The sequence below is a fragment of the Bacillus rossius genome, chromosome 14, assembly GCF_032445375.1.
Source record: "Bacillus rossius redtenbacheri isolate Brsri chromosome 14, Brsri_v3, whole genome shotgun sequence".
Lineage (NCBI taxonomy): Eukaryota > Metazoa > Arthropoda > Insecta > Phasmatodea > Bacillidae > Bacillus > Bacillus rossius.
Genome location: NC_086341.1, coordinates 47230396 through 47241501, shown reverse-complemented (window position 1 = coordinate 47241501; position 11106 = coordinate 47230396). Strand labels below are relative to the sequence as shown.

At 38.4% G+C, this 11106-nt stretch overlaps 1 long non-coding RNA gene across 1 annotated transcript; it reads right to left on the bottom strand.

Annotated features, from left to right (window-relative positions):
• Window positions 1-3865: 3865 nt before the first annotated feature.
• LOC134538881 (uncharacterized) lies at window positions 3866-5254 on the bottom strand. The gene is made up of 2 exons (XR_010076228.1): window positions 4579-5254; window positions 3866-4506 (listed from the first exon to the last, which is right to left on the bottom strand). It is a non-coding gene; the product is annotated as an uncharacterized LOC134538881 (long non-coding RNA).
• Between the last annotated feature and the right edge of the window lie 5852 nt (window positions 5255-11106).

Genomic DNA, 11106 nt, shown 5'->3' with positions numbered 1-11106 from the left:
AAAGAACAACAACAACGTGTTCCAGGTGGACGTGCCAACCAGGGCACGTTAAACTAGAACGGGTTTCAGTTGGATCGCCCCGAACAGAAACCCACTATTCAGGCTCAGGGGTACATAACGACAAAACTCCAATTTACAGCTGCATCAGCTACGATAAATTTATATGCACTGTTATGCTAAGAGAAAGTGAAAGGGACTTTCTCTATAATGAAAATGATGAAAATAGGGTTCATCAAGTTTGTACAGTTTGTCCACATGTGACATTAAAAATTGAAGAATGCAACGTGGATGCATTAATTGACAGTGGCGCTGAAGTCACGTGTATTAGTGAGGAGTTGGTGAACTACCTCGAGCATCAGGGCATCATACTACCCAAGATACCAGTACCAGCACTCAAGATAATTGGAGTGACATCAAGGGCAAGCCCTATTGTAAACAGACAGGTACTGATAACAGTACATGACCTAGGCAGACCAAAAGACATGACTGCACTAGTTGTGAAAGGCCTAGCCAAACCTCTAATAATAGGTACTGACTTTCTATCACAATTTGGAGTGGTGATAGATTTTAAACTATGTGAAATTCATTCAAATGACTGTGAAACCCCAGTCACACTCACAGGCAAGTGGCATGTGAGGGAAAATTTTGTAGGAATATTGTACAGTGAACCTATGCTCAGGCACATATACAATGCACAGGCAAGTGTATTGGCCTAACATGTCACGCTATGTAAGTAAGGTCACAAGTGCCTGTGACCTATGTCAGAAGGTGAAACCACCTGGACAACACCTGCATGGAGAATTGCAGCCAATCATTCCAACAGCACCATTGGAATTATTATCAGTTGATTTATTTGGCCCCTACCACAGTCAAAGGGAGGTGTTAAGTATGTTTTTGTGATGCAAGATGTTTTCACAAAATTCACCAAATTATATGCAATTGTGAACCCAACTGCAAAAGCAGTTATGCAAAAATTAAAAACTTTCGTTGAAGAAATTGGTTTACCTAAAGTGGTATTGTCAGACAGAGGTACCCAGTTTACCAGTGATTTGTGGCAAACAGGAGTCAGGAAATTAGGTGCAATACCTACAACCATCAGTGTACGGCATCCACAAAGTAACCCTGTGGAAAGACTCATGAAGTCAATAGGGAGTCTTTTACGTACGCTATGCCATAACTCGCAGCAATCATGGCGAGATAAGTTGCCATATGTAGAGTGCGTTATTAACCATACTGTACATGGTTCTATTGGAGTTACCCCTGGAGAAGCCATGAGCCTGAATAGATCGGTGGCGATCAACCCGAAATATTTACCCCGATGTGAACACACCCCTAATGAAGAGGAAAAACTACCTACAGGAGAAGAGGTAGAAGCTCTAGTGAAGAGGAAGTTGACAGCAGAAGCTGACATCAGACGCAAGAGGAAACCAGCATCAAAATTAGCAAAATTTAAAATTGGAGACCAGGTACTGAAGAAAACAACTCCAGTAAGCAAGGCCTGGGAACATGTAACCAAGAAATTGTTTTTGTTATTTGAAGGTCCTTATGTCATCACAGACATAGTACAAGAGAATTGCTATGCACTAGCAGAGCCAGCAACAGGCCGACCAGTAGGCCGTTATAATATAACGCAGCTAAGGGAATACAAGAGCCCTACTACTATGTAAGCAGTACCGACCTAAGCTGTGAATGCCTCGTGATGGTACAAGGTGTAGTACCATAAACAGCTGAGAGCAGTCTAAGTGTAAGTTTCAGACCAAGGATCTGAACTGTACGGAGGAGTAAGTGTATGTCACTGTGATTATGTGATCTAGTACGCCATGTGAGGCGTAATGCAGCCACTGTAAATTGTAATGTTAAGCGGAGGTGTAATTCCCGCTTGTTTCTGCGTAAAGGTGAAGTGAAATGCCACCTATGCAGATATTTACCCTGTGGTTATGCGGAAGTGTAATTCCCGCTATATTGCTGTATTTGAGGTGAAGTGAAATGCCACCCATACAGATGTTATTGTAGCCTGCGAAGCTACCTGTGTACAATGTGTATTGTATTTATGTATCAGTTGGCTTGCACAATCCCTCGTATGAGTATGAACTCAAATGTCACTAAGACATATATTTTAACATTAGACTAGCCTATACCTATGTGAAGCTGTGTGTACTGTGTACTGACAAACGAGAAGAAATTAAGCTTATTTAGTGTCGATGTAACTATGTGGTATGATACCCCATCCTGCTGTGTAAACATATGTAAACACTGGCATGCAAAGCATCTCTAAAAGCACATAACACTTCGCAACTACAAGCAGAATAATATAATGCAGGTTACCTTGATTTATTGATGATGCTGAGTTATCCAATAGGCGTAGTTATGTTGATGATGAAAATAGAAAATCACTAAATTTTCTAATATTTATAGAAGAACTCACTAAAATTTTAAAACTTCACTATTTTTTTTACCATTTCTGGGATGAATTTATGGAAAAGAATGATCTTTAGGATTGCATTCTACCCAGAATGCAGATTAGAAAAGTATGCACTCATTTCGCATACAAATCCAATCAGATTTAGCTGAAACATTTAGTTTATTAAACTTTGGATGTCAAGGTACTGATGTTCTATGAAATGAAAACACTGAAATTTGAAATCGATGATTTTTAAGGATTTATTGGGAGGAGCCCCTATACAAGAAAATTACGTCGTCTCAACACTATTCACTCGCAGCACTGTCATAGTTGCTTGAGTAGTATTCTTCGAATGATGTGAAGAATAGCGAAGCATGTGGATCTGAAAAACTCAGGATCTAAGCCCTTTGTCGCGAGAAGTGAAGGTGCTCCGGCAAACAAGTGTCCACAAGCAACTTCGCCTAACAGAAGTTTTAAAATTGAAAAAGCAAGAAAATTTTCTTAAAAAGAAATGAAAAAGATATTGAACATGTGATACCCTATGTTGAAAGCTATCCTGATACAGCATGTTTGTGAAACAGCTGATTGGTAAAAGGAACCTTAGCTACACTGAAGCCAGGAGCCTCAGTAGGTTACAAGACTCATGTTACTGATAGTAACCAAGATGAGGTGAAATGTGAACACTTATTCAACCCAGCGAGACCGCTACGGGATGAAAAACAACAGTAATGAAAGATGAGAAGAGGAAGATAAAGCCTCTACAGCTGTTGAGCTGAGCACAGCAGACTGAAATTGAAAAAATCACTAAGTTGGTAATTGTGTAAACCAACGACTTCTCTGTATAGTGAGATGATAATGTAAACAATGTGTACAAAAACACTATGAAATTTTGATTGTACAACCTGTAAACATAATGAAATGTAAATGTTATGATGTGTAAATGTTATTATATATATAGTTATATGTAAATGATATGTTTTATGATCAATTGCTAGTATGTACTATGTAAACATAACAATGAACTATTAATTGTTAATCGGTACATGATATGATATATATTCTTTGATGAAAATGTTAACAAGTGTTTTAAAATGCAAATGTAAATTGCAAGCCAAATATGCTATAGTTAAATGCAAATATTTTTAATAATGAAATGTAAACATGTGAGTTACAAACATTGAGTAATGAATATAAATTATGTTAGCTATCAATATGTTATAATGAAAAGCAAAACATGTGATGTTTGATATTCAATAATGATATGCTATAATGATATGTTTGGTGAAATGTATGAAATCTCATGAAATGAGAACACAAACAAGCAAATGCACTGTGATGCATACTAATCAAGTACGAACTAACAATGTGATATGTTAGTAGCAAGCAAAGTACTAATATTGAATTTAATGGATATTGATAACCAGGCATTGTTATGCAAGAATTGAGATTTAATAATTAATAGTATTTATTTATTTTTTTTTCTAACAATGATGTTAATAATGAGAATGTTATATGTTAAGCTAGGAATTTTAAGGTTAATTTAAGATATTTTTGTTTTAACGGTGACGTCATAGTGTTCCGCGGCAAGTACACAAGTTGTATTGCCTGCAGACACTTGTATTTGCAAGAGTACAAGTACGCACATAGTGATTAAGGTATCGATTAAGACCCGGACACCTATACTTAAGTCAGGTGCGAAGGTTACACCAGAGTGAGCTAGACGTAGTGCGGTTCGCAACGATTGTGTACCTAACAGTGATGGGAATAGACGAGTGCTTCCTTGTGGGAAGTGGTGACCTCGCCCCACGCAATCAGCACCGCAGACGCCACGACGCCGTCTCGCGCGTAGTCGTGAGGCAGGGCGGCTGGATGCTGCCACATCAGCAGTTGATGACGTCAGCTGCAGTGCCAGATGCCGTGCTGTCTGGTACAGCATCATCGCCCCACGCCAGACCCCGTCGACGCGTGGTGAACCAGGCCAGGTTTGTTGGTCGTTTTGAGGACAGGCGCCGTCTCGACGCCGCTGTCCGCTGCAGGAAGGAGGAGTCGCAGCCAGGATGCAGTCATCACCGCAGGTGGACGTTGACCCACTGCCGTGACGTGACCTGGAGAACGTCCTATTGTTGACTCACGTGTACATTGCACCCCTTCGAATCCCTTTAGTGAATCACACTCACAGTAAGTAAGTCCTCCCGAGTCCTTCTCAACAGGAGCGGCTCAAGGCAGAAGCTGTCGGAGAGCAGCAGCAGTTCCAGCCTTCGAAGATTTTGCACTGCAAAATCCGTGAACTTCTTCGCGCAGGTCTGTTAGCAGCGACGACCCGACAAAAAGTGTTTAAAAAGGCGCGATTTTCAGGCGCGCAACGGTAAAAAACGAATCGAGGAGGAGAGGTAGTCTCTCTCAAGTTGTTTTTTTTTGTTTGTCGTTTTGTGCGCGCGTTGCTAGGCAACGAAGAGTGTTGTGTATTGTGCGACGGAGAAAGGGAAGTGCCAATCACATTGCACCGTTTTGAACAGGTCAAAGAGCACTGTTCAATGTAATTGACAAGGGCGGCAAAATCTGTACTGCAACATGTTTGTTTTGACAGTTTAATTATTTATTATTATTTACGATTTATTTTATTTTTGTTTGCTCTATGTATAATATTATTTATTTTCAGAAACGGCAATATTTGGTTATGTATGTCTATGGAAAAGTGATTCTTTGGATTTTTACCGGACTATTTGAACGAGGTATTGTTGATACCCCTCTAAGGACTAATGGACTTGAAAACTGTAAACGGTAAAATTAACGCCGTAATTTTATTATGTAAATTATTAATTTTAATATTTATGTATTTGAATTTTAAGTGAAATTTTGTTATCCGCGCAATTGTTGCATTCGGAGTTTACGTTTTCGGTAAGAAATTAGGTAACTGAAACGGTCCTTTTGGCCAATCACGGGCCACCATTTAAAAGTGAGTCTTACTGGTTATTTTGAGGAAACTAGTAAGAAAGAGAGTTCTACAATGGCCAGCTGAATGAGCGGCAACTTCGTGACGTCGGCGAATTTAAATCCTGAAAATTAGCTATCTAGCATCAGGCATCCCGGATAGTGGATGATAATTATGAACCATTAGGGAGTTCAGAACATTTAAATAGGATTTATCTAAAAAGATAAATATCATAGGAGTGATTAACGTGAGTAATAAAAGTGCCCAGATTTTTTGTGCCCTAATCTTATGCACGAATCACGAAACTCCCGTTTTTACGTCACATCGTCGCCGAAACTTATTATAAACATTGATTTCATGAATTAAATTGACTTTATAGAGGATTTAAATAATACTTGGACATAAATTTTACGAATTTACACATTAATTAACAGACTCAGTGGTCCTATAGATGAGAGGCTCTGAGCTCTGCCGATGATTTTGAACCTATCTAGCCGAGGTAAATTGATTTAAGTTCCCTAAAAAAAAAACATTAATTAAAAACTGTGTAGTGTCAACGAACCCGAATTAAGACTTTTGAAAATATTTAAATGTGCGCAACATAACTCCTGGTAATTGAACTTTTATTGAATTACTATGATGTCACCGTTAAGTTAGGTTGTTGTTTTGGATATGAATAATAATTAAATATATTAATAAGATTGAAATCTTTTAAATCGTTTTTACATTGGAAATAAAATAATTCTATATTTAATATTCACAGTGTTGTGTTGTGTTATTTGTAATTCCACCTACTCCAGTGTGTATTTATGTATGTTCCATATCAATCAAATAACACCTAACTGTGACTTACCTTATGTCAACATTACCAGTGAAGAGTCACACAATTTAAGAAATCTAATTTATTACACAGTTTTATTCAGCCCAACGTTTAAGTGTGTGTGTGGAGCCTACTAAGCAGCACGAAAGTAGCTCTACATATTTAATTGGCTACCCTAGCGGGGCCTAAACAACTAAGAAGGTTCCCGCACAACTGCTCTATAAAATACTGTTGGTATTTTTTACTGTACATAACTATGGTATGTATCGACTGTTGAAAGAGGGAATTTTTATTCCAAAATTTTCAAAAACATAATTACATTTTAATTTATTATCTAAAGAGTTTTTTTTTTTACAAACAGTGCATCTAATATATCTCTTCTTGATGACAAGGAGTCAAGAAGGGAGTACAAATCAACATCATTCAAATTATTATTTTGACATAATTTAAATTAATTTGTTTTAGACTTTCTTTTCACCTTAAAATAAACAAACTGTTGAAGTTAGGAAAAAATGGATGTAAGACCTCATTTTCAGAGATATTGATTGCAGTGAAATTCAGAACAAACATAAACACATAGGTTTGTAGAAAAATGAATGAAATTATGCATTCACATTCCAAGATTGTGCAATTTTTGGACCAATAGAGATATCAGTAGATATTAATTTTTTATCAACTAACAAAGTAACTAAGTACAGCTTTCACTGCTAAGCTGCAAGGAAAAAAAATAGAAATTTGTATATTTTTAGTTGAAGAAAAAAAAATAAATTTTAATGGTATCATCTTTAATATCAAACTTCACTTAAATACACATCTGAAGAATAATTAAAAATTATACTTTGTAGGTTACAACAAACCATGCAACCAAAATTACAAATCATCTTGCTGGGGAAAGTTGTTAACTGTATTTTGGGCATGTCTTATAGTTATGATTTATTTTATTTTAGAACACTGCAAAGCTAAGTGCAGCACTACACATACTGCGTCAACGTATTTCGCAACAATGACTGAAAACACAAGCGAAACCCTACCAACTCGAGCATGACAGTTTCACAAACACGTGTCACGGAATAGTAACCGTAATGTGAATGGTGGGAACACTGCACACCACACTGTGTTCTAGTTTCACAGCCCGGACCGCGGGGTCGCGCCTGGAATTCATCTCGGGCCAAACGGATTGGACCACACTCTCATGTCTGAAACAAACCGTTCACGACAATAACCACAAACTGCTACTCAGGGTTGGAAAACAAACTATGTTTTTTATTTATATGTGTGTGTGTGTGTGTGTGTGTGTGTGTGTGTGTGTGTATATATATATATATATATATATATAAACCACCACCACCACACACACACACACACACCTTTTTTTGTTTAAATCAGGTTTACTTGGTTCCAGCAAGTTTTTTTTTAATTACGTTAGTTATTGTGGTTCTCAGCACGTTCAGATGAAAGCCACACAACATCCAACTTTATGCCACTCATGTTGAACCAGTCAAGTTATAACACCAGAGAACTCAAGTGCGGCAAATATGCACATCTGACTGGGACTTAACCACAGAAAGGATATTTCCCCACTGGAGGAGGATCCTCCATAGATTGGGTGTTTCCCTAAGAACTGAAATTTTTAAAACTATATATTTTTTTTTTACTTTGACTACAATTCAATAATTAACTTAATTTTAGAGAAGTATTTAGCTGTGTATGGTTTACAACTTGTTCAGATAATTTAAATGGAAGTGCACTGATTTGTAAATAATTTCTTGTTTCTGCAAATCACAAGAACCATTTATGACCAAAATGTTCTTGTTATTAGAGTGGAATTAGACCTTTCATAAAAAAAAAAATTAAGATACTCATTTAAATATACATTTAATTTTTTTAAAAATAAATACTTGTTTTAAACCATGGTTTAAATCAGCCAACCCTGCAGCTAAATATTAAATAATGTAAACGACGACTTCCTTACTTCCTGGTTGAATTCTTTCTTGATCGATACCCTCTCGAGTCACTGCCTGAATTTTTTCTGCAACAAAATATGAAGTTGAAAATATGTGATTTTTTAATTTTAGACTAATCATAATTTGAACAATAGAAGATTGTCAATGAACACTAGGAAAAAAAAAACAAAATTCAACTAAATGGGTAGTGTCACTGTATTGCAGGAATAAAACTTGACAACTATCTACCAACATTTCTACATGTTTTGGCAATGACAAATTACCAGAGGCAAACGTAGCAAACCGCATCCACCAATTTTATATTTTACCCTTGGCAAAATCATGCCTAATAATAATTGTAATGCAAACTGCACTATTATTAAACTAGGAGGTTGTGGATGCCCATTGAAAAATTATGAATATAACAAACACTTTAATCTGTGTTATTAACTAATAATTTTAGCAGCAAGAAATTAAATGGTGACAAAATCAAAATATAATACAAAAATTCAAAACAGCAAATGAGCAAAAAAAAAACTTTCGGTCATACAAACACACACACACACATAACAGAAAAAAAAATAAAAACAATTTTTTAATAAAATTATAAACTTCAAAGATATAAGAATATTGAAAAAATAAATACAAAGATTTTCAAAAAGGGCATCGGTACAAAATTCAAAATATTCCCAGGGGTTTTGCGGAAGGTGGGAAGGAGGGGGGGGGGGGGGGGCTGGAGCATGAAATATATGAAAATTATTAAATTATCAAACATTTTATCGCAAAACAAACTAAACCGGGCGGTGTTATAGTATACAATATGATTCCTCAAGGAAACATAACTACGGTATCATGTTATATACTTGAATGGGTAGAGCTGTAATATAGAATATAACCGAAAGTTAGCTTGATAAAAAAATGTATTTTTTGCAAAACAAGCATATGAATGATTACCATCCAAAACCCTCCTAATACCACACTTGTCCCATAAGAACGAAGTTGTAATGACATCAGCACTGCCATGTTAGTGACATCACCATTGTTATGGTAAGGGGATATAGACTACTATAACATTATAACGGCAGGTAAAATGTTTATGTCGCAAATTTTCTGTAAATTAATAGTAAAATTCCTAAACTACTTTTTTCAAATAAGAAAGGCATTCCTCTCTGTATTCTGTATACTGCATTTCTAAATTTGTAATGGTTTTTGAGAAATTACAGATTGTAGGTTACATTAGATAGCCTATGCAGTGAAGTAACCTTCACCATGTTTGCTTTGTATTGCCAATCCTGTGCGTTTCCATATGTAATAACAGTGTATATTTTGTATTTGGATATTTTGATACAACAGAAAGTAAATAATAATTTAAAAAAATTGTGATTCCCTACTGTGCATCCAAACGCAAGCTACAACCCTTGACAGGGATTGTTTTTAGTAGTGTAGATGCGCGAAGTGCTGACTTGTTACATGTGATAGCACGTAACCTGACATACAAAATGTAATTAATACATTTGATACAATTTATGACAGATCCAGTGTCTAATGTTAACACAACTAAAAAAAAATCTGTGAACACAATATTCTTAATCCAGTAATAGCAAGTGTATATTATATTATTATTACTTAACCTGCAATTGGGCTTTCACCCGGTGGCAAGAACTCCCACTCACTCCCCTCTCCCCCCCCCTCCATCAGCTTTCTCCTCAGCTCCCTCCCATCCCTGACCTCCACCATTTCCTCCCCCAGCCCATTCCACTCCCTCCCCGTCCTCACCAGGAAGGTGTTCCGCCCTCTCTCTGTCCGCCTCCACACCCTCTGGAGCTTACATCTGTGGTCTCTTCGTCCTCTGTACTCCCCTCTATGTACTTTGCTTCCCAATTGCCCCCATCCCCCTTCCCCCTTCAGCACCTTGAACATCCTGACCAACCTTTCCACTCTTCTTCTCCTCTGTAACGTTTCCCACCCCAACTCCTTAATCATTTCCGTTGGGCTATGCAGTTTCCCATCCTGCCCCTCCCTCCTTCTCCACATTCCCATCACCCACCTAGCCGCTCTGCGCTGCACCCCTTCCAGCTCCTTCACCTCAGTCACCAGGTAGGGGTCCCAGACCGCCGCCGCATACTCCAACATTGGCCTGACCAATGTGGAGTATGCCTTCTCCTTTGTCCTCCTCCCAGCTCCCTGCAGGGTCCTACCAAGCAACCCCAGCGCCTGCCTTCCCCTCCTGACCACCCCCTCTATGTGCTCCGCCCATCCTAGGTCATTTTTCAGTGTCACCCCCAGGTACTTATATCCTGCTGCCTCTCTTATCTCCTGCCCCTTCCAGTAATATACATTTCGTGTGACTTTCCTCCTCTTTGTAAATCTGACAACTTTAGTCTTACCAACATTCAAGGACATTCCATTTTTCTCCGTCCATTGCTCCAACCTTATCAAGTCCTCTGCTAAACATCCCCCTTCCCCCACAACCTCATACACTACACAGTCATCTGCAAATAGCCTCCATCTGGCTTTCATGCCCTCCCCCAGATCGTTTATCATAATTGTGAACAACAGAGGCCCCAGCACACTCCCCTGTGGCACCCCCGACGTCACTTCCCCCTCCTCGGAGCTTTCCTCACCCACTCTCACTCTTTGTCTTCTATTCCTCAGGAAATCACCCACCCAGTTTACCACCCTTCCATCCCTCACCAGCAACTCAACCTTTTCCATTAACCTCCTATGGGGGACCTTATCAAACGCCTTTTCAAAATCTATAAAGATTGCATCTATCTGCTTCCCCCCGTCCACCGCTTCCACCAGGTCTTCCAACAGCCCAGCCATCTGGGTCTCGCATGAGAACCCCATCCTGAATCCATGCTGCCTGTTATCCACCCACCCCAGATCTTCCATTTCCCCCTTTACGTACCTTCCTACCAACCTCTCCATCACTTTTCCTACACAGGACGTCAAACTGACCGGCCTGTAACTTCCTGGCTCCGCCTTATCATTTCCCCCCTTGTAGATG